The sequence below is a fragment of the Malaya genurostris genome, chromosome 3 (genome assembly GCF_030247185.1).
Source record: "Malaya genurostris strain Urasoe2022 chromosome 3, Malgen_1.1, whole genome shotgun sequence".
NCBI classification, from domain to species: domain Eukaryota; kingdom Metazoa; phylum Arthropoda; class Insecta; order Diptera; family Culicidae; genus Malaya; species Malaya genurostris.
The window spans coordinates 35,650,035-35,670,887 of record NC_080572.1 but is presented as its reverse complement, the minus strand read 5'-3'; the positions used below and the strand labels follow the sequence as shown (position 1 = coordinate 35,670,887).

Sequence of the window (20,853 nt, the reverse complement as noted above, 5' to 3'; positions counted from 1 at the left end):
TATGACTTGCGAAAGTGAGCTTTGGAACTTTTTGGCACTGAACGGATGACAAAGTTTTGAGTTAACCGAAAAACTGAAGAATATTAATGTATTTCCGCTGGCAGAAGAGAAACAGTGGCTTTTTAGTAATTCACAGAGTTTGAGATAAAATGGAAATTAAGCTTGATGTTTCTAGGTCACCGGTTATCATTCAGGTCGATGCAATGATTTATAGATCGTAAATAAACTTTACGACGACATGCATTCAATGTTTTACTTTAATATTTGCGAGAAATTATTGTTTAGTAATAATAAAATGCTTCATTTTAGAATTCGAGCAATTCCAGGAATGAGTAGACGAAAAAGTGACAAAATCAGAATCTACCTTCTCCGATTTGGATGAAACTTTACACATGGCTTCAGTATTGCAAACCATAAGTTTTGAATCGATGGAGAGGTCAATCCGACTCACGACTGATTTTTAAAAAGAGCGTATGTATTTTTGCATTTCACAAAAATTGTCTTTTCCAAATCGTTGGAAGTCGGAAACCTTTATTTGTACAAAAATGGCGTTCAGAAAGAAGTTGTAGGGAAGTTGAAGGCACTCTAAAAAAAATATACACTGAAAAAAAAATTGATTTTTTTTCTCAATAATTACAAAATAATCCGAAAAAGTTAAATAAAAAATAATAAGGGTTTTAATTTTTTTTTGATAATTTTTATTTTAAAGCTGTTATTAAAACCTACAGATTGATGGCGTCCAGGAAAAGTTGTAGGGAATTAATAGGGCACTCTAAAAAAATTGATTTTTTTCTCAATAATTTCAAAATGAACCAAAAAAATTAAATAAAAAAAAATCAGGGTTTCGATTTTTTTTTTGATAATTTTCATATTAAAGCTTTTTTAAAACCTACAGATTGATGGCTATCCCATCCGTGCCTTTCGAAAAAATGAAGAAGTTACAGCTAAAACAATTTACAGATATATTCGAAATTTCAAGTTCTCGTTCATTTGAACAGTAGAATATTATTCTACAGGTTAAAGGCAATAAATTTGTTCATGATATCTTTCTTCTAAAAGTAGCTGTTCTTGAGATACTTGGATATTTAATTATAACACCATTTTTTATATTTCCATGAATTGTTTATTTGCTTGCTCTATCTACAATTATTACATGTACATGAATAATTCTTAATTAAAATTTAAGTTTTTACGTTTTTGAAAATTGTATGAGTACTACGTGCATCGTCATTCGAATACAGTCCTGTGACGATTGAGGTTTCTGAAATCGGAACGAAAGACTGATATTTCTGTGTGCCTGGAATCATTTTGGTATCCTCATAAACACTACTCCACTCGGTCACACCCCGTCCATATTCTTCTTGTGACACGGGGTCGTGAATGCATCTCGACGTCTCTGCTCTGCCCATTTATATAATTGCTGTGCAGTTGTGATTTGGTGGTCATGTAGTTTAGCCAAGCTTTCGGGTCGAGCCATTCGCTTTAAATTACCCCCGAGTGCATCACATGGTCCTTTACCATGAGAAATTGCAAAAAATGCAACTCAGCAACAATGTTATACATTGATTTGAATTTACAGAGACTTGCAATTTTTTTTCTATTTTTGTACTGACAGGCAGCTCCGTCAGACATAAATATTGCTTTTTTAATTTGAATTTTGTCTTTCAAAAGTGACATTAAGTGTGAAAGAAAAACTTGAACCGCGATGGTATCGTGTTTAAGCACTTCTGAAATCACAATAAAACTTAAATGTTTAAGCTCTTCTGATTCTCTATAATAAATTTCAAACGGATGAATAGTTGCTTGATCATTTCTCCAATAGTGGCTTCGAACAGCATCCTGAAGCACAAATGAAAAATTTACGGAAAAATCACAAATAATTACAATTTCTCCTGTCTTTAAATTAGATTTTGCCTTTTTAAAAAAATCAGATTGCTGATTTTTAATAAAATCATGAGTCACAATTTTTCGCAAAAACATGCTGCAAATTCTTCTACTGGTTTGACGAATTTCTCTAGATCACATCTCTCAGTAGAAACCCATTTTTCAAATCTTATCTCAGTCAAATCACGTTCCTCGAAATTGTCTAAAACGCTTCTCTCCAGATCTTGTATCACTGGACAACTTTTGCATTCACGGAGGTAGCAGGATCTTTTTGATGCGTCACATAATAGCTTTTTTAAATAATATTTCTTATCATCATACTTGAAATATGATGCAGCATGCAAATGTACTAAATTTCTTTCAATGATGAATAAAGCAATCGTTTTTGTTTGCGTTCACACTTACCATTCATTTTGACTGTGACGCAATCGCTTGATCCCGGCAATACTCTGCTGACGTCATCGCTGTTGAAATATTGAAGCACCTCGTTTTCTATCGTTTCGTTCCTACTGCGTCCCGTTTGATTCTTGGATTTTTTTCGTCCGTTGATTCTCTTGCCTCCGACACAATGTATTTGTTCGCCTTGAATTGGGTGGCTATTTTCTCTTTTGACCACGAGTTTGGCAAGACTGACAACAAACGCACTTTTTTATTCCTAGTGCAATCAGGCTTAGCAAACTGCTCTATTATTTTAGTAATCACTTCATCCAACTCTGCTGCTTTCGTTTTGAGTAATAATGGATCTTCTTCATCCGCCGGGAACCCGAATATTTGCTTTTTTATACCTCTTGGAATATCCAAATATTTTTCTCGAGGATAATTAACATTCTGGGTTTTCTTCGTTGATATCGGAGACTTCCTCTAAATCGTATTGCGATGTGGATGCTTGTGGTTCCGTTGTTGACTGCCCTTCTGTTTCCGACGTATGACTTTTCATTATAAGCCCGCCTACGACAGCGATCACAAATGCTTAACGTGGTATTCAATTTAACCTTTCACTTTTGAGCTTCTAATTTTCCATTTATGGTTTCTGTTAATTGGAAAAAATTTCCGGAACACACAAAACCAGGAAAAGGTTTACAATACATTAGGAAAACCATATTGTAGTATTGTAACTGTTTCGAAAGAGATTTGTTATAAACTGATATCTGTTCTACGATGCATAGCTATTTATATGTGAAGCAGGTAGAATTTAGGTAAGCAATTCGCCGGTACGTACGTTGGTTGTAAACAGTATGTAGTCAACTGGCACACCTCTTTGATTCTACATGTGTTTATTCGTTTTAATGTAGTTCCGTTAGTTCTACTCTTTAAATGATTATCTTTCAACAAGAACTTGAAATTTCGAATATATCTGTAAATTGTTTTAGCTGTAGCTTCTTCATTTTTCAAAAGGCACGGATGGAATCAGCCATCAATCTGTAGGTTTTAATAAGAGCTTTAAAATAAAAATTATCAAAAAAAATCGAAACCCTGATTTTATTTTAATTTAATATTTTTGGTCCCTACAACTTCTTCCTGGACGCCATTTTTGTACGATGAACGGTAAAACCCTGATTTTTTTTATTCGACTTTTTCGGATTATTTTGTAATTATCGAGAAAAAATTTTTTTCTTTCAGTGTATATTTTTTTTAGAGTGCCTAATCAATTCCCTACAACTTCTATCTGAACGCCATTTTTGTACAAATAAAGGTTTCCGACTTCCAACGATTTGGAAAAGACAATTTTTGTGAAATGCAAAAATACATACGCTCTTTTTAAAAATCAGTCGTGAGTCGGATTGACCTCTCCATCGGTTCAAAACTTATGGTTTGCCATACTGAAGCCATGTGCAAAGTTTCATTCAAATCATTTCTGGAATTGTTCATTCTGCTCTGCTTCGTTTTCAAGTGCTGATTAGTTTTTCTATCTCAGGAACGAATTAAAATTCATTCACTGCAATTCCTTGAAGTGAAATGCAGAATAGCAGAGATAAGATGGAATGAAATGAACCCAGGTTCTATACAAACTCATGAACACATATTTCGGACTTTGGAGCATTTCGTTTCGGTTGTCATAATATTTTGTGTCAGTCCAAAACATCTTTACTCAATTCCATTAGGAACCACCAAACAGTGGGAGTACATTGAATGGTGATGTAAAAGAAACCCATTAGTCAACGTACACACAAATTCACTAACTTCATTTACTGAGGATAGGTGAAAAAGGATTTAGTTGAGTACGCTGGATTGCGGTTTGCTTCAGCTTTGTTGTCACACCGAACCGAGTGTATGCGCATAGAGTTTCCAATGGTGAAGATAAATTGATTCCGGCATGATACATGATACCTTGGGGGATTTACAGTTGACCGCTCATTGAAATAACGTTACGAATCAGCATTTGTTATACTGTCTTAATTGTCACATTTGTTCGTTCAAGATTGATTTTTACTTTCGAAATGGTCTGTTCATTTGATGAAATACGCCACGCCAGTAATGGTGATTTCGGACTTTGTACTTGTCGCAATCGCGTCAGAATATAAATTTAGTTATTCAAGAAGGAAAAACAGACCCTTGAGATTTTAGCTCATGTAATAATAGATAGACTACGTGAGGACATGGAATTTTGACAAAATAAATGAAAATGAATGTTTTTTCGATGTATTTTCTTAAATATCTCATTTCAATCATGGATTAAAAACTTAGTTGAAAATGTTCTTTTTCTTTCCTCACTTTGCAGGACACTAACCATTATTATTGTTTATTAAAGTGAGATTATCCATCCAAGCGTCTCGGGAATGGCTTCTTAAATCAACAAACAATAGGTGAGTTCATTCTCTATATGTGTCTAAATGGAATACATGAAGTCTTTTTATACGGCATATAAAACTGCATAATTTCAAAGACCCGGAATTGTTTTATTTTCAATGCCAGGTGCCTGGAATGGATGAATCGTTTAGATATAGTATGATATATTTTTTTCGATAAAGTCGTTTTTCTTGAATTTTATTTTACCGATAGCACCAGATCTTGACGTTTCATAGCACAAGATGCTGACGTTCACCACCCCCCCTCCCCCCCCTTCATATTAAGGTTTGGCTTTCATTAGTTAATATGTTGAAGCTTAATATAGTTATGAGCTTTAAGCTTTCGGAAGTGAATTCCGTTCCTAGTGATTTGCATACGTTGACACTTAATTCAACCTTCGTCGAAACCAACGGGAACAAGACCCAATCTTAGCGGTTACACCATAGAGGTATTATGCACAAAATTGAAACCGTCGATAGAGTGTGTAAAATTTATTACCGTCTTCGCACTAAATATCAATGGTGAAAATTATGGTCATTTATCTTGACAGCTCAGCGGATCCTTCGGGTGAATTTCCTTCGAAAATCGTTTCGCAGGCCGTTACCACCGTCATCGATGAGGGTGTTGCCGGAAACACTTTGTTATTCCAATCCGACCGATGGGGAGTGGGCGACGGCTAATTAGTGTAAAATTACTGCTTTGACAAATTGTACCAGTAAATCACGAACGCTTGTCGCGAAGGTGACTTATTCGAACTGTGATTCGTCAATTAAAGAGATTTATGCTATCGACGATTGTCGTCGAAAAATTCGGAGAAATATGCCAAGTTGATTCTTTTCAAAGTCAGTTTCGCATCATTAGTGTGTTGTTAACAAATGCTGAATTGGGTTTGATTGTTTTTTGCATTCAAAAGGCTTGAAAGTAAAATCAGTTGTTTACAAATAAATAATACGGTAGCATTTTATATGCTGATATCAAATGGTTCCCTAATTTATCAAATTAAAACTTTTCATGACAAATGAAATGTGGTGGATGGACGCCATTCCTTCATTACCAAGTAGCACATTCGTTTGCAATTTACTGTATTCCGTTTTGCATGCAACCTTCTCTGCCCGTAGCTGCTAACCTGGTATGAATTTAGTTTGTTCGCGAAATAACTTAATGATTTTCCAGTGCACGAGGTGGTATACCTTGCCTGCCCAGAGATGTTCGATTGCATTTACTTTCAACCGTTTTATCTTTCAGCGTCGCTCTCCAGTGCTGGGCAGATTGTTGTTTCACAATGAACGTTTGTTTAACGGAGATTATTTTGTTCCGCTGGGAAGGTTTATGAGAAAACAAGACATCCAGTTGTTCGATGCAATAAAACTGTTGTCCTTTCATCTTTTTTATGGGTGTCTTATTTATGAGTTGTAATAACCCTAGCCAAATAACTCCTTTGTTTCTCAAACCGCGAGTGGAATGGGTGTAATATTTTTGCTCTGAAGTGTAATTGTGACATTTTTTATCGCGTACTCGCTTAAGCATGACATCATGCTTGTTTGAATGATGTGGTAGGGTGAGAGGTAGACTTTCTGGGAACTACAGGTACAATCTCATTGCGTGAAATGTAGAACAACAATTCTGTTACGTTTTATATAAGTACCTTGTTGTGAAGGAATGTTGGTTGATTAACATAACTCGGAACAAACGTGAATCAGTTAGACATGTTTGTTCCAGTCCTCCGCAGTTTATCCACACGCGATTTTCATAGGCTTGTTTTTTAGAGTACAGCATCTGCAAACGGGATTACCTTTTTTATAATATGTATTTGCTGTACGTCAGCTGTAACTGTATATAAGAGGAAAAGAGATCCTGCATCATTTTTACCAACGTGGACGTTGAGTGTAAAGTATAACTGTTTAGGTTTTGGTTGCCGGACGTGTTTTCTAAAATGTACCTGAGATGTTAATGCCCAAAATTATTTAAATGGGTTTGAGCTATTTGAAACGGAAGCAACTTTTTTGGTGGGAAACTTTTCTACCATTGACTTTATATTGGTAATATATATATATATATATATATATATATATATATATATATATATATATATATATATATATATATATATATATATATATATATATATATATATATATATATATATATATATATATATATATATATATATATATATATATATATATATATATATATATATATATATATATATATATATATATATATATATTGGTATTCCATATATATTGGTAATATATAATTTATATTGGTAATACGTAGTCAACAATCTTGTAAAATAGTATAATGCCAAGACTTGTAAAAGAGTATAATGCCAAGACTCGTTCGAAATCATTGCAGTAGTGCAGCACCTCTTCTTTTATATCTGTTAATGTTGATCGATGTGTCTATTATTCTATGTAATGATGTAAAAAAATCTCAATTATTGGTTGAATGAAACAAGCTGACCCCGTTAAGGAAACAGAGTACTCGAGTACTCGGTGCTTTTGAGAGAAAATTCCAATGCTCAGTATTCGGCGGTACACAGATAGAAATAATGAAAATTACACGACATGTATAGTAATATGGAATAGACATGAGTTGAATCGAAAGTTTGGCGTAAAACCATCATCGATGCAAAACTAAATTGGATTACATTGAATTTTTAGTTAATGGAACTGTATCTTTCTGTATAAACAGATAACATATTTTATCTGTGTAAGGTGAAGAAAGGAGAATGGTGCATACGCATGAATATCGAGCTGTACCAAGTATACAAACATGCAGATCTAGGAAGGTTAAACACAATAGACTACAGTGAATGCACCAGTAGCAAGAATGGTACAAATTGATTACATGATTGCTTGATCCAATATCATCGACAGTTTATTTTATTTTTAACCTATGAGCAAAAGGTTAAAAATAAATAGTTATAGCGGATTATAGCTTAGGAACTGTGGATTCCGCGTTGACTTTGGTAAAATGAACCATTTATTATGCACGGTTAGAGAGACCAAATGTAATCAGCGCTGATTTATAAAAAAGAACGGATGGAGACGAATCTCAGAAATAAAAAAAGGTTATGTGCACTTAGCCTAAACCGGTATCTGCTAATTACTACGTATGCGATTCCGTTCTATGTTATAAATGACCAGGGTGAGAGGTATCCTTGTAGTTCGCAGGTAACCTACGAGAATCAGCAAACTACATATTGATTTTTCGAAAAAGTCATCATCGGCAACTGTACTGAGCCCAGTACTTCTGATCCAACCAAAGACAACAACAATGAAATCACCCAACATAAACAGAACTTATCAACTAAAACTTCAACTGCAATTTTTATTATACAAGATAAATTCATTGCATCTAACATCGATTTAAACACCTCGATCACTACTTAGTATGATAAAGAGTCGAAATAGTTCCAAAACGAGTCCTCCAACAACATTGAAATTACTTGAAATTAACAACAAAGAAAATGCAAGCTCCAAGCCAAGTACCCCAAAAGCTTCACTGGGAAGTAATGATAACACCTCTTCTTCTTTATTTACACAAAATGTAATATGATGCAATGGCTCTGGTTAGCTTTAATAGTCGTAAACTGGGTTAAATGAATGAGTAAGTATTATACCAAGGCTTTAACTTGCTGCGAACATATGAATATGATATATTTTAATTTTTTAGCTATAACTTCTACACAAAACCAATGTAAAAATTGTTCGCAATTTTCTAAATTATGATTTCTAAACCGTTTGAGCTATACAGTTCAAAACTAGCCAAACTTTATTTAAAAAAATACGCCTCATTGAAAGAAATGCACATAAATAATTATGTTGTGTTGTTCATGTCCATGCTGCCAATGAAAAGTAAACTCTAGGTATTAAATTTTCTTTTGTGAATTCTGTATCAAATGACTTTCCTGCCGAATTACAGCGTACCATAGTAGCGTAGCGTAGATACTAAATTTTTATTTTCAAACTAAGTTTTAATTGGTCATGCTATAATCGAGATACATATTAAATTTGTTGTGAATCGGCTGGAAAGTAATAGTGACTGCAGTAATTTTAGCTAATGTGTAAAATTCATCGTCGAAGCACCGCATATTTTCAGTTAAACGTCTTTTTTAGCAAACAAAGTTCATTCTAAACACGGGGGTACGTACCGTGTCAAATTAAATCCGAGCAAAATGAATCCGTTTTGTTTTAAATAAACCTTTCCTAAAAATGGGTTAGAATCAGAAATTAACACGAATTTTTCAACACTGCTTATATTTTTGAATCAACGCTTATGATAATAGATTATTGCTTTGTGAGGTCACTAATAATATTTTCTTGATGAATCGTGCGATAGAATTGCCTGCACACGAAATTCTGTTCTTACTAGCAATCATAGTGAAATATTTTGAATTCGAAAATACTGCTTCTAATATGTTGCCGAAAACGAATCTTGCTAAAATCTAAATCATGGAATGCCATGAAAAAGGATATTGTATACAGTCTCTCCAGTTCTTAGAATATAATATATATATATATATATATATATATATATATATATATATATATATATATATATATATATATATATATATATATATATATATATATATATATATATATATATATATATATATATATATATATATATATTCCATTATATATTCCATTCATTGAGTTCGATTCAACAACTACTGACTTCTTGAACAGAATGCTTACAGTTTTGGAGTGTGCTTCTGAATGCATTTGGCTTGTTGTGGGGTATTTATCTTTTCATCGGTTTCATACATTCCAACATTACTGAAACTTTTGCACATACCTGGAATGTTCTGAATGGCAGTTGTTTGCAAATGAATGTAAATTAGTTTTTTATTCCGTTTTTATACATGCCGAAACTCATTCGAGTTCATGATGGAATTCCCCACAGGGAAACTCATCTTATCCACCTAATAGTGGTAGTTATAGTAGTATCTTTTCTGTGTTGGAATCTTGCTGAAAATTCCTATCCTTACTCAAATATTCGTAAGTAAAACAAATCAATAAAATTGGCCGTAGGCGATAACTGCGGCATGATTATTGCTATTTCCTACAACCTAATAAACTTGGAAATGGAGGTTCATTAGAAATGTTCTGTTTCAAAGCTAGAGATTACTCATTGATATTATCGCACACTAAACATCATTGAATTCTAACCAAATCACAAAACCCGAACGAGTTGTGCTGCCAGCAGCACTCTGAGTGGCGAGCCGCAGGTGGCAATAAAATCTAAATGCGAAAATTTTCGCTTCAGGACTCATTTTGTTTTTAGCATACTGCTGGACGTAAAATATTTATCGCAAAACCATTAATTCGATATGGATTATTTTTATTTCTCAGTGTTGTTGGAATATGGCACTGATAACAAGTACAGGGTTTGGTTCTCACCTATTCTGGCGAGAAAAAAAAACATTGACATTTCAGCCAATTATGTTCTGATTCGCCTCGTGGAATCAATTTTTAAGCGAACGTTGTACACACTGACCTACAGTGGAACGTTTGTATGTGTGTATGTGTCACTCTGCGTGAGGATAATATAACCCACATTATCGTAACATTTACGTGACTGAGCAACCCTAATGGGCTTGAAATATTAAATGAAATCACGCGGGTATTACGATACCGTCCGAAGATTCGTTACCACTCTCGAGTTCGATGCAATTTGAAATTTAATGATGTGTTTGAAGGGAATGACCATTTTTGCCTCCGTTGAATGGATGAAAATTGTGGACGGTGGTGTAGTTCCATCAACTGACGCTTATTTCAATATTTCAATTGCTGGCTGGTGCTGAGCGGCAAAGCGCGGAGTGTAATCCGATGTAAAATTGTGTGGTATTATTTTTAATGAAGGTGATATCAGTTACGATAATTGATATTCTTCTCCATGAGTGTATGTGCTTCAGGAAACTGGAATTAATGGAAAGAGATTCAAAGCTGACCTACAACAAATGTCAGGAAGGCAGTTTTACACAAAAAAAGAGGAATTCATGGTGAAGAATGTCGAAATTTGTATCGAAATACCGTATTTGATAGGCTATCTGTACTTGTGCAAAGCGAAGTAAAATTTTCGCCGTAACAGACACCATCAAGGATGAAATTCATAAGATCGATCGTTCTTCTGTTTTTGGTAATGTACAATGCATAACCCAATTTTTTGGTTGGATTAAGTTCTTGACAACGAACTAAGCTATGCTAACTAACTGACTAACTGTTGAAAAAATTGCTTTTATTTTCAAAACAACACTTAAAATTGAAATATCTTAAAATAATGTATTTTTGATTTTTTTCTTTTGATATTCTGGAGCTGAAATCCATAGTTAAATATTGCCAAAGTTTAAGAATGGAGAAGTAATATTCGAAAAAGTTAAAAAAGAAATTTTTGGAAAGCAACTTTTTTTTTATATTTTTCAACAAGATTAATAAAGATGTTAATAAAAATGTTAGGGTTTTTTTAATTTGTTTAAAGATTTTGGATGATCTTTGAACATAGCTAACATAGAAGCAAATTATTTTGGAACAGTAGATAAATAGTTAAGCAAATATTAGTATTCATTCTATGATATGTTTTTTTTTCAATATTAAAATGTAAAAAATATCTGAAAAAGTCAACACAGATAAAAATATTTTGTGAATTTACATCTATTTTAATGCACATATTTGGAGCAGGAAATTAAACATGAAGTTACTTTGCAGTTCTGTAGGTTTCAATATAATATGAACGCAAAACTAAGCGTTAATTGAAAGATACAGTTATATTGTTTGAAAAACAAATGCAATCCAATTTAATTCTGCATCGATGATTGTTTCCAATCAAACTTTCGATTCGATTGATGTCTATTTCATATCACTATAGATTTAAATGTCGTGCAACTTTCATCATTTCTTTCTGTGAATATATATTTTTAAGAATTACGAAAATATGTTTCTCAGTTTTCTGATATAAAAATACCTGTTATTTTCTTAGGGTTGTAAGGATCTTACAAAAATGTAACTGTTGGTTGTCGCGAATTAACAAACTAATGAGAAACAAGTGATAGGCAAGCAATAATCAAGAAATTAACGAAATAGCTCAGATTTGAATAATCAAGTACATAATAAAAGTAAGGTACAGGGATTGCGTGAATGTGTTTTTTAAAAAGTGTTCTACCTAACAAACAATTTGAAATTTGCGATTCATGTCGTTTTGAGTTGAACAAGTAAGCTGCTCTATCTATCAGGTGTGTTTAAGAGGTTTTTTTTTTTCAATAGGCACTTATTGAAAGAACATTTCAACGAAAACATTATTTCGAGAAATGGACCGGTGAATTGGCCTCCACTTTCGTGTAATTTTACGACACTCGATTATTTTGTGTGGGGATACGTGAAGCCATTGTGGATAAACCTACAACGATTGATACTTTGGACACCAATATGCAACGTGTCATTGCTGAAATACTCCTTCAAATATTTCGCATATTTTTTTTAAGTGGTCGAAAATTGGACATTCAGAATGACCTTTGCACAGTGGTCCGAAATGGGTAATTAGCGTGACAAAATATTTTCACTATTAAATATTAGTTTTTTGTAGCTAAGAGTTGTTTAAATATCAAATGGCGCTCTTTTTGATGAAAAAAGTTACTAGGGTTGACCTTATTTAGATTGAAATCTGAAATCTAACTTTCTTAATTTAACTCAAAAATGATGTTGTTGCACAATAAAGTTGTAGGAAATTTTATTTTGAGGAACTTTACTGAGAAAAGAACCTCTCTAGCTCTTCGTTTGATCGATTTACATCAATTTTCCAGAGTAAAAGTAGGGTGGCTTCTGAAAATCACTTTTTTTGTTTTAACTTTTTTGTAAACGTTATATGGAAAAGTTGTATTATTGTGCACAATTTTGCTGAAGCTTTTACATATGAGCTACCAGTAAAAAGCTATGATTGTTTTTTCATCAAAAATAGTCAAGCTTCAAACATCAACATTCATTAGATGCCAGATCGATAGAAAAGTATCCTATAGTAATTTTTGCGTGAAAAAATATTGAGAAAGATACAAAACATTGCAGAAGGTACAAAATCGAACGGACTCATCGTTTGTTGAATGTATATTGTTGATTTTTTTTGTCTAGTCCCTTCTAAAAATTAAGGCTAGAGTGAATATGACAAACTTATTATGCCAATTGTATCTTTTGATCATAAAGAATGTGTAGACAAAGCCATATGAAAAAATACAAGAAATAATCGACCTTCCATTTCGTATGGAATTGCTTACTTACCTCACCTAACAGCTATAGGCCTGGGGTGTCCTTTGCTGTATCAAGAATACGTCTCCACATAACTCGGTCCATGGCTGCTCGTCGCCAGCCACTCAAGGCATGGACGCTTCTGAAATCACACTCCACTTGATCGATCCACTTTGATCGCTGCGCTCCTCTTCTTCTTGTACCACTCGGATTAGATTCAAGAACCATTTTCACTTTCGTTCGACATCCTTATGACATGCCCAGCCCATCGTAGACGTCCGATTTTAGCTGTCCGTACGATAGGTGGTTCTCCTAGCAGCTGTTGCAATTCGTGATTCATACGCCGTCTCCACGTTCCGTCTTCCATCTGTACTCCGCCATATATGGTCCTCAGTATTTTCTTTCGAAAACACTGAGGGCGCGTTGGTCCTCTGCCAACATAGTCCAGGTCTCGTGGCCATAGAGAACAATCAGTCTAATAAGCGTTTTGTAGATGGTCAATTTCGTGCGGTGGCGTACTTTTCTCGATCGAAGGGTTTTTCTGAGTCCAAAGTACACACGATTCCCTGCCAAAATACGCCTCTGTATTACTCTGCTGGTGTCTTTGTCGGCGGTCACCAGTGAGCCCAAATACACGAACTCGTAAACCACCTCGATATCGTCACCGTCTATCAATATTCGTGGTGGGAGGCGTAGTGTTTCTTCTCTAGAGCCTCTTCCTCTCATGTTTTTTGTTTTCGACGCATTTATGGCTTTCAGTCCGATGTAGGTTTCCGTCATCTTCTCAAGGTTACGTGTTACAATATAAATATCGTCAGCGAAGCCAAAAAGTTGTACGGTCTTTCGGAAGATCGTGCCACTCGTGTCGATCCTCGCTCTTTGAATCACATTTTCCAAGGCAATATTGAACAAGATACAAGCATCACCTTGCCGTAGCCCTCTCCGGGATTCGAAGGGACTCGAGAGCGTCCCAGATATTCGGACGTAGCACATCACTCTATCCATCGTTGCTTTGATCAATCGCGTCAGTTTATCCGGGAAACCGTATTCGTGCATGATCTGCCATAGCTGTTCTTGATCGATTGTGTCGTATGCCGATTTGAAGTCAATGAATAGGTGATGCGAGGGTACGTTGTATTCACGACACTTCTGGAGTACGAATTTCTTAGCTATTGGTGATATTGCTCCTTTGTGAAATTTTACCATTCTGTATTTGTTAGTCGTACCTGTAGTTATGCAGATTTTGCCCTTCTAATGACAACTACAAATAGTCTGCTAAATCAAGTGAAGTGGTAGAAAATTCGCGACCGGGAATCAGCTCTAATGGCGTTTTCGTTTTTAATTTGCACTACACCGGTGCAGTGCTACACTGAGGCTATAGAATAAACTAACAAAAATGACGAAAACATAAACAGTAACCATTGACTACAATTAACGATTCCATTGCACAGAGCTACACCAAACTTTTGGTATCGGTGCAGAAAAAGTGTAGCACTGGTGTAGTGCAATTTGAAAACGAAAACGACATAAGTATACTACGATATTATTCATTGAGCAAATAAAGAATGCCTGATATAACATTTAAAAATTCTGTAGCGTAACTGTAATAAGAATCTAGTGTTACTTCTGTTGGAGACTAAAATTTAAAACGCTGTTTTTTTCTGTGAAGGTACATCGAAATCGTTCGGTGTTTATTTTAAGCTTGAATATAATATATATGTATATATATATATATATATATATATATATATATATATATATATATATATATATATATATATATATATATATATATATATATATATATATATATATATATATATATATATATATATATATATATATATATATATATATATATATATATATATATATTTATATATATATACATATATAATTACGTTCTTGGTTCGCGGGAGCGAGTTTTAAAAAACTTATTTTATTATTATTATTAACAAAAGAACCTTCTTTGTACACTTCTGATAAAAGACTAATTGAAAACTGCCTAAGCTACCTGCCGCTAACCTAACCTGTAGGGACCAAGGGTGCTGATGATGCAGTTAATGTGCCGGGTCTCTGGTTTCGTTGTTAACCGGGATAGTGCTTACGTTGTTTCCTGTCTCACGCCACGTCGTCTGTTGGCAAGTGCGTGAGATGCTTAGTTTGCATGAATTTAGTCCATAACTCCTCCGGGGGGTGAAAAAGTGGCGTCCTCGGCACTTGAGCATGGGTTTCTAGAATTTGTAATGGTTTGGGAATTATTGGGTTTATGAGTTGTCTTGTGGTGATTTTTCCAACGATCTTTTGAACGTTTGTAGGAAAGAATTATGAAGGCACTTAAGGCTATTAACAATATTGTCGTTAGAGACAATCCTCCTGATAGACTCCATGTCCAGATCTTATTATCATACTGCTTTAAATAAACATGCTGAATTTGTTTGCGGTTCAGCAGTGTTCTATTATCGATCTCGTCAATGTCATGATTGTCCAACAGTTGATGATTCATAAGTAGGTTGTGTAGAGCGCCTTGCATAACTTGTGGTTCTTCGAAGATTTCGTTTGTTGTGAATTGTTTATTCATAATTATTATGGTACAGTTTGAGAATGTTATTAGGAGATTTCCTTTTAATGGTCTGTTGTCTGGACCACAGTCGGATTTTAGCTCGTTGTTTTTAGCATTCGTAATTAGAAGCTGGTTGTTTCCGATGAGTTTTGCTTCGGTACCGGATTCGGTTTTGGTTATACAGTGGCTTTGCATTCCGTTGATAATGGGATAAATGCAATTGTCTTGGAACTTTTCGATGAATGTGCTTCGTTGAACGTAGTCTTCTGGTTTGCTTGTTGTAAAAAGTTCTTTTCCATGTTTGATGAGGTGAATTGGATGGTTTTTGATAACTGTGTTGTTGTAGTTTAATGCGAAAATACGGATTATGTCCGATTCCTTTTCCTGTAGTTTTGGAATATGTAGGATGTACAAAAGTGTGTCCTTGCTAGTAGCTATTTTGGGTGTAACATAGGTAAGCGCTTCATCTGGGATGTCTACTGTGACTCCTTGGTTTTGTAGTATTTGTTTGATGGTGTTAACTTCTTTGAATGATAACATTTTACTGTTGGCTGTTGCAGTTTTCGATAATAGTATCGCGTCCTGTATGTCTAGTAGTATTTTGTTTATTGTGTCTACGTTCAAGATCAGCGTAATTGTATCTAGTTCGGTGAGAACTAGCTGGTTGGAGTGGTAGTTTTCTGCTATGCTATTTATAGCGTTTGTTAATTGTTGAATTCTTTGACCCAGTTGCTCGTTGACCGTGTACTGCCTATTATTTTCGTCTATTAGTTTGTTCAGCGTTGTGTTGATTATCCTTAAGTCCTCTGCATCCGGGTTGCCGGCGATCCATTTCCATGTACTCCCTAGTGTGTCCCATCTCTTGAATCTGTGGTTTGTTTCTGGTCTGATCTGATAGAAGTTACTATATGTATTTCTAATCTTATGTTTTGCTATGTTTTTCAGAGTGTTGTTATCTGAGATCTTTTTGTATGCTATGTTGGTCAATGTTTGAATAGTAATTTCTAGATTTGTTAAGTTTATAGGATGTATAATTTGAGTGTTCCCTATTTGGATCCTGCATTTTCTTAGTTTCAACATCAAGATAGGCTTCTCGTTCAAGTCTGTGATTCCTAGGTTCTGACATAATGTTCCTGTTACTAAAAATAAGATAGTTATAATTTGCATCTTGGTATTGAATGAAGGGAGAGAGAAAAATTTGATACTAGGGTTTTTTTTTGTTGAGCTGAAAAGAAAAGAATGCTGGTATTTTGGTTAGTGTAGGCTGCTTTCAGTGGCCGGTTTTGTAGTACGTCTCTTTATTTTCTATATATATATTTTTTTTTATTGTATCAATGGTTCCTAAAACGAGAAAGGAAAATATTAGTGGAGTTATCTCTTGTTTCTTGTCCGTTTTAATTTGCTCTTGTTCCTTTTAACGTTTCGTTTAATTGCAATTGTTTTTTCGTTGTTACTTAAACATTTTGATTCTGTAAATCTGGGGTCAGTTTTCTTTCTAGTTATCTTTTTTATAAAAACATCATCATTTAATTTAATTTCTGGGGGGTGTTCTTTTGTGTCGTTGTATTTGGTCATGTTTATTTGACTTCTTTTTAGGTGGTTTCGGGTTTTGGAGAATATATTCTGGGCGGCTTGTGTTATGTTGCGTGGGTGTATTGTATTCGTTTGGTTGAAGATAATTTCATTAGGTTTATATGAGGTAGCTGAGTGTATGGTTTCGTTGTATAGAGCTACGACAAGTGCAATGATTTCTGGAGAATTGAGTTCGGGGAATTTATGTTTGTTTGTGTTGAACATCTCGATTATTGTGCTGTGAGTCTTTTCGACTTGGCCATTGGATTCTGATGAAGAGGCGAATTGTATTTGAATTCCGAGTTCACCTAGAAAACTTTTGATTTGGATGCTCGTAAATGAGGCTTCGTGATCACAAATTAGCAGTTTAGGTGTGCCAAAATGTAGGAAATATTGGGATAGTGCGTTTTGGATGTCTACAACGTTTCGAGTTGGGATTTCGATAAGATAGAGGTGTTTCGAGAAAGCGCATATTAGGGATAAGTAGTTGTGCTTGTCAATGCCAAAGATGTCCATATGGACCCTATGGAAAGGAGCTGTTTCTATTGGCCTGGGTGATATTTAGATGTTGTATGGTCGTCTTTCGTATTTATGTTGCGCGCAGATTATGCATGAATTTATGAATTTCCGATTTTTTTTTGTTATATTAGGGAAAAAGAAAGATCGTTTTATCTGGTTCTCTACTTCTTGTATGCCACGGTGGGCACGTTCGTGCTCTCTTTTTATAATTTGATCTTGTCTCTCTTCTACGGTCACGTCCTCTACTGTATTTTGTGTTATGACAAAGTGGGAGTTAGAATTTGAGAAATGTTCTCTATACACGTCCTGAATCATTTGCAACATATTTTCTGGGGCTTGTATGGCTGTCTGCCTTCCGTTATGATATGTTTTCAGAGCGTCTGTAATGGTTTCATGGTTAAAAGAACCACGGCAGATAATTGTTCTTCTATAGTTTGGAAAAATTTGTTCGGTGATGTCTGAATTGAAGGTAGCTTCTCGGAATATTAATTGGTTTCTGAAGTTATTGATGGGTCTTTCGGTACAGTGGATGTAGAAGTCGTCGGACGTATCAGCGGAGTGTGAGGTGTCTGGCAAGGAACAGGGTGGGTTGTTGATTTGGGAGTCTGAGAGGCTTGAGGTTTCGTCTGTTTCGTTTGCATTGACGTCGATCTTTCGGCTTAACGCGCCGGCAACGACGTTTGTTTTACCTGTTCTGTATACTACGTCGTAGTCGTAGTTTTCTAGGTCTAATCTCCAGCGGATTATTTTCTGGTTTTTGGTCGAATTTTTTATAAAAATCAAAGGTTTATGATCCGTTATGAGAGTGAATTTGTTTCCGTATAAATACGGTTTGAATTTTTCTACGGCCCAAATTATGGCTAGCGCTTCTTTTTCTGTCGTGGAATAGTTGATTTCGTGTTTATTTAACGTACGGGATGCGAAAGCAATGGGATGGTCTTTTTGTTCGTGTATTTGGGATAATACAGCGCCCAATGCGTAATTAGACGCGTCGGTCGTCAAAATGAAGGGTTTGGTGAAATCGGGGTATCTGAGTATGGGGTCGCCTACTAGGATTTTTTTTGCATTTTTCGAAAGTTTCTATGAATTGTGGGTCGTTAGCATTTAGTGTTTTTTCTTTTTTTAAGTATTGGGTCATGGGTTTTGTAAGTTTTGCGTAATCTTTTATAAATTTCCTGTAGTAGCCTAAAAGTCCTAGGAATTGTTTGATTTGTTTTTCTGAAGTTGGCAATTGCCAATTTTGTATTTCTTTAATTTTTTCTATGTTGGGTTTTATATTGTCGGGAGTTATTATGTGTCCGAGAAATTCACAATTTCTTTGGAGAAATTCGCATTTGTCGAGTTGTATTTTGAGATTAGCGTTCTCCAATCTTTCCAATACGTTTTTCAGATTTTTTAAATGATCTTTTAGGTCCCTGCCGAAAACGATTACGTCGTCTAGGTATACATAACAGATTTTGAAGATTAGTTCTCCTAAGATGGCGTTCATGGCCCTTTGAAAAGTTGCCGGAGCATTTTTGAGGCCGAACGGCATCCGCAAGAATTCGTAGTGTCCGAGATCGGTACTAAATGCCGTTTTTTGTCTCGATTCATCGTCCATTTCGATTTGGTGGAATCCTGATTTTAGGTCGATAGTGGTGAAATATTGTGAATGTCCTAAATTGTCGAGTATATCTTCGATTTGTGGTATAGGGTGTTTGTCGTCTATTGTTACTTCGTTCAGTTTCCTGTAGTCTATAACTACGCGAAACTTCTTTTTGCCTGACGCATCGGTTTTTTTCGGTACAATCCATATAGGAGCGTTCCACGGTGAGTTTGAGTGTGTTATTATTCCGTTCTCGAACATTTCTTGAATTTGTTCTTTAACGGTTTCTTTATGGATGTGCGGATAGCGATAGGTTTTAGTATAGATTGGTCTGTCGCTAGTTGTTTGGATCTTATGCTTTATTTTGGTTGTCGAGGTCAGTTTTTCGTCTTCTTTTAATATGACATTATGATGATCGGTGAGTACCTGTAGTAGTTCGGTTTTCTCTAGGTTAGAAAGATGGTCGGTTCGAATTAAGGTTTTTAGGTTATCTTTAAATTTGGGTGAGTTTTCTGTTTTTTGCGAAAAGAAATCATGTGTTTCGAAGTTGTTGACTTTGATTTGAATTTTCTTAAGTGGTAATTGTGGTTTTTTGGGACTGTTTGTTCTGACAAGAAGAGAAGTAAGTTTATTTTTTGATTGGTATAAGCCAGGTTCGACGAGTATGTTTTTGCATAGTTTTGTAGGTTTCGGGACAAACCAGTCTCCATTTCTGTTGCTTGGAAGAGTTATTATATGGTTGAAACTTTTCTTCAGTGGGTAATATTTGCAATAAGGTATCGTGTGACCTGCTATCGATATTGTTTCTGTTTTGTAGTCAATTACAGTATTTGTTTTAGCGAAGAATTCTGAGCCAATGATTCCGTCAAAAAAATTGTGAAAATTTGCTTCGAAATAGATTTGTTTGGGGATGTCAGAACCAAGTAAGTTGACTTCTCCTTTGCGATTGATGATGTGCGTACCAGTGATATTTTTCACGCTTGTATTTTTGGTTATTTTTGTGTTGGGGATTATTCCCGGTTTAATGATATTCTTATTAGCTCCTGTATCTAAAAGCAATTTTATTTTATGTTGTGTTTCTAAATATGGGAGGTAATTCATGTTTCGGGGATGTTCTGAGTTGTTAGCCAAAAATTTACTTCATTTTCCTCCTCTTCGTCTGACTGCTCCGAGTTGTCGGAATCGGCTACCGTTTCACTATTATTAATCGCTTTCTTGTTCAAAGTGAGTCCTGATCGATGGATCTACGTCCATGGGTATGGTGGGTGGTTGTTGGTTGTAGAAAGGTTTTTTCGGTTCCGGCTTGTCGTTAGAAGTTTGTTTGTTAAAATTAGGTTTATCATTTGGGTTTTGTCTGTTGGGGTTTGATTTTACGAATTTCGGCTGGTTCATATTATTCGCCGTTATTTCTTTGCTTCTAAATTTGCACAGGAAGGCGTATGCATCTTCCAGATCTTTTGGGCGCGCAGCCTGTGCATAACCAAAGTATGGTTCGCGAAGGCCGGCAATAAAGGCTGCGAGTGCGTCCTCTTCTATGAAGCTGTTAATTGCGTCCCAGTGTATGCGATATTTTTCGTTTTGTTTTGAGAGTGTTTTGATATTTTGGATGAGGTCTTTAGTCCGTTGATAGTATTTATGTACGCTTGTGTTTTCAGTCATTTTATTTTGCCATAACTGGCTCTTGTAAGTAGATAATT

General features: G+C 35.0%; 1 protein-coding gene across 10 annotated transcripts in view; it reads left to right on the top strand.

The window, feature by feature from the left end:
* LOC131435488 (uncharacterized) overlaps positions 1–20,853 on the top strand; it is a 682,557-nt gene that overhangs the window by 207,226 nt on the left and 454,478 nt on the right. For 9 of the 10 annotated variants that reach the window (XM_058603419.1, XM_058603426.1, XM_058603424.1 and 6 more), the window contains one exon: positions 4,604–4,688. The exons of the other annotated variant lie outside the window; for it this stretch is intronic. The gene's annotated coding sequence lies outside the window, so the exon portion shown is untranslated. The remainder of the gene's footprint in view (positions 1–4,603; positions 4,689–20,853) is intronic. 10 annotated transcript variants of the gene reach the window in all.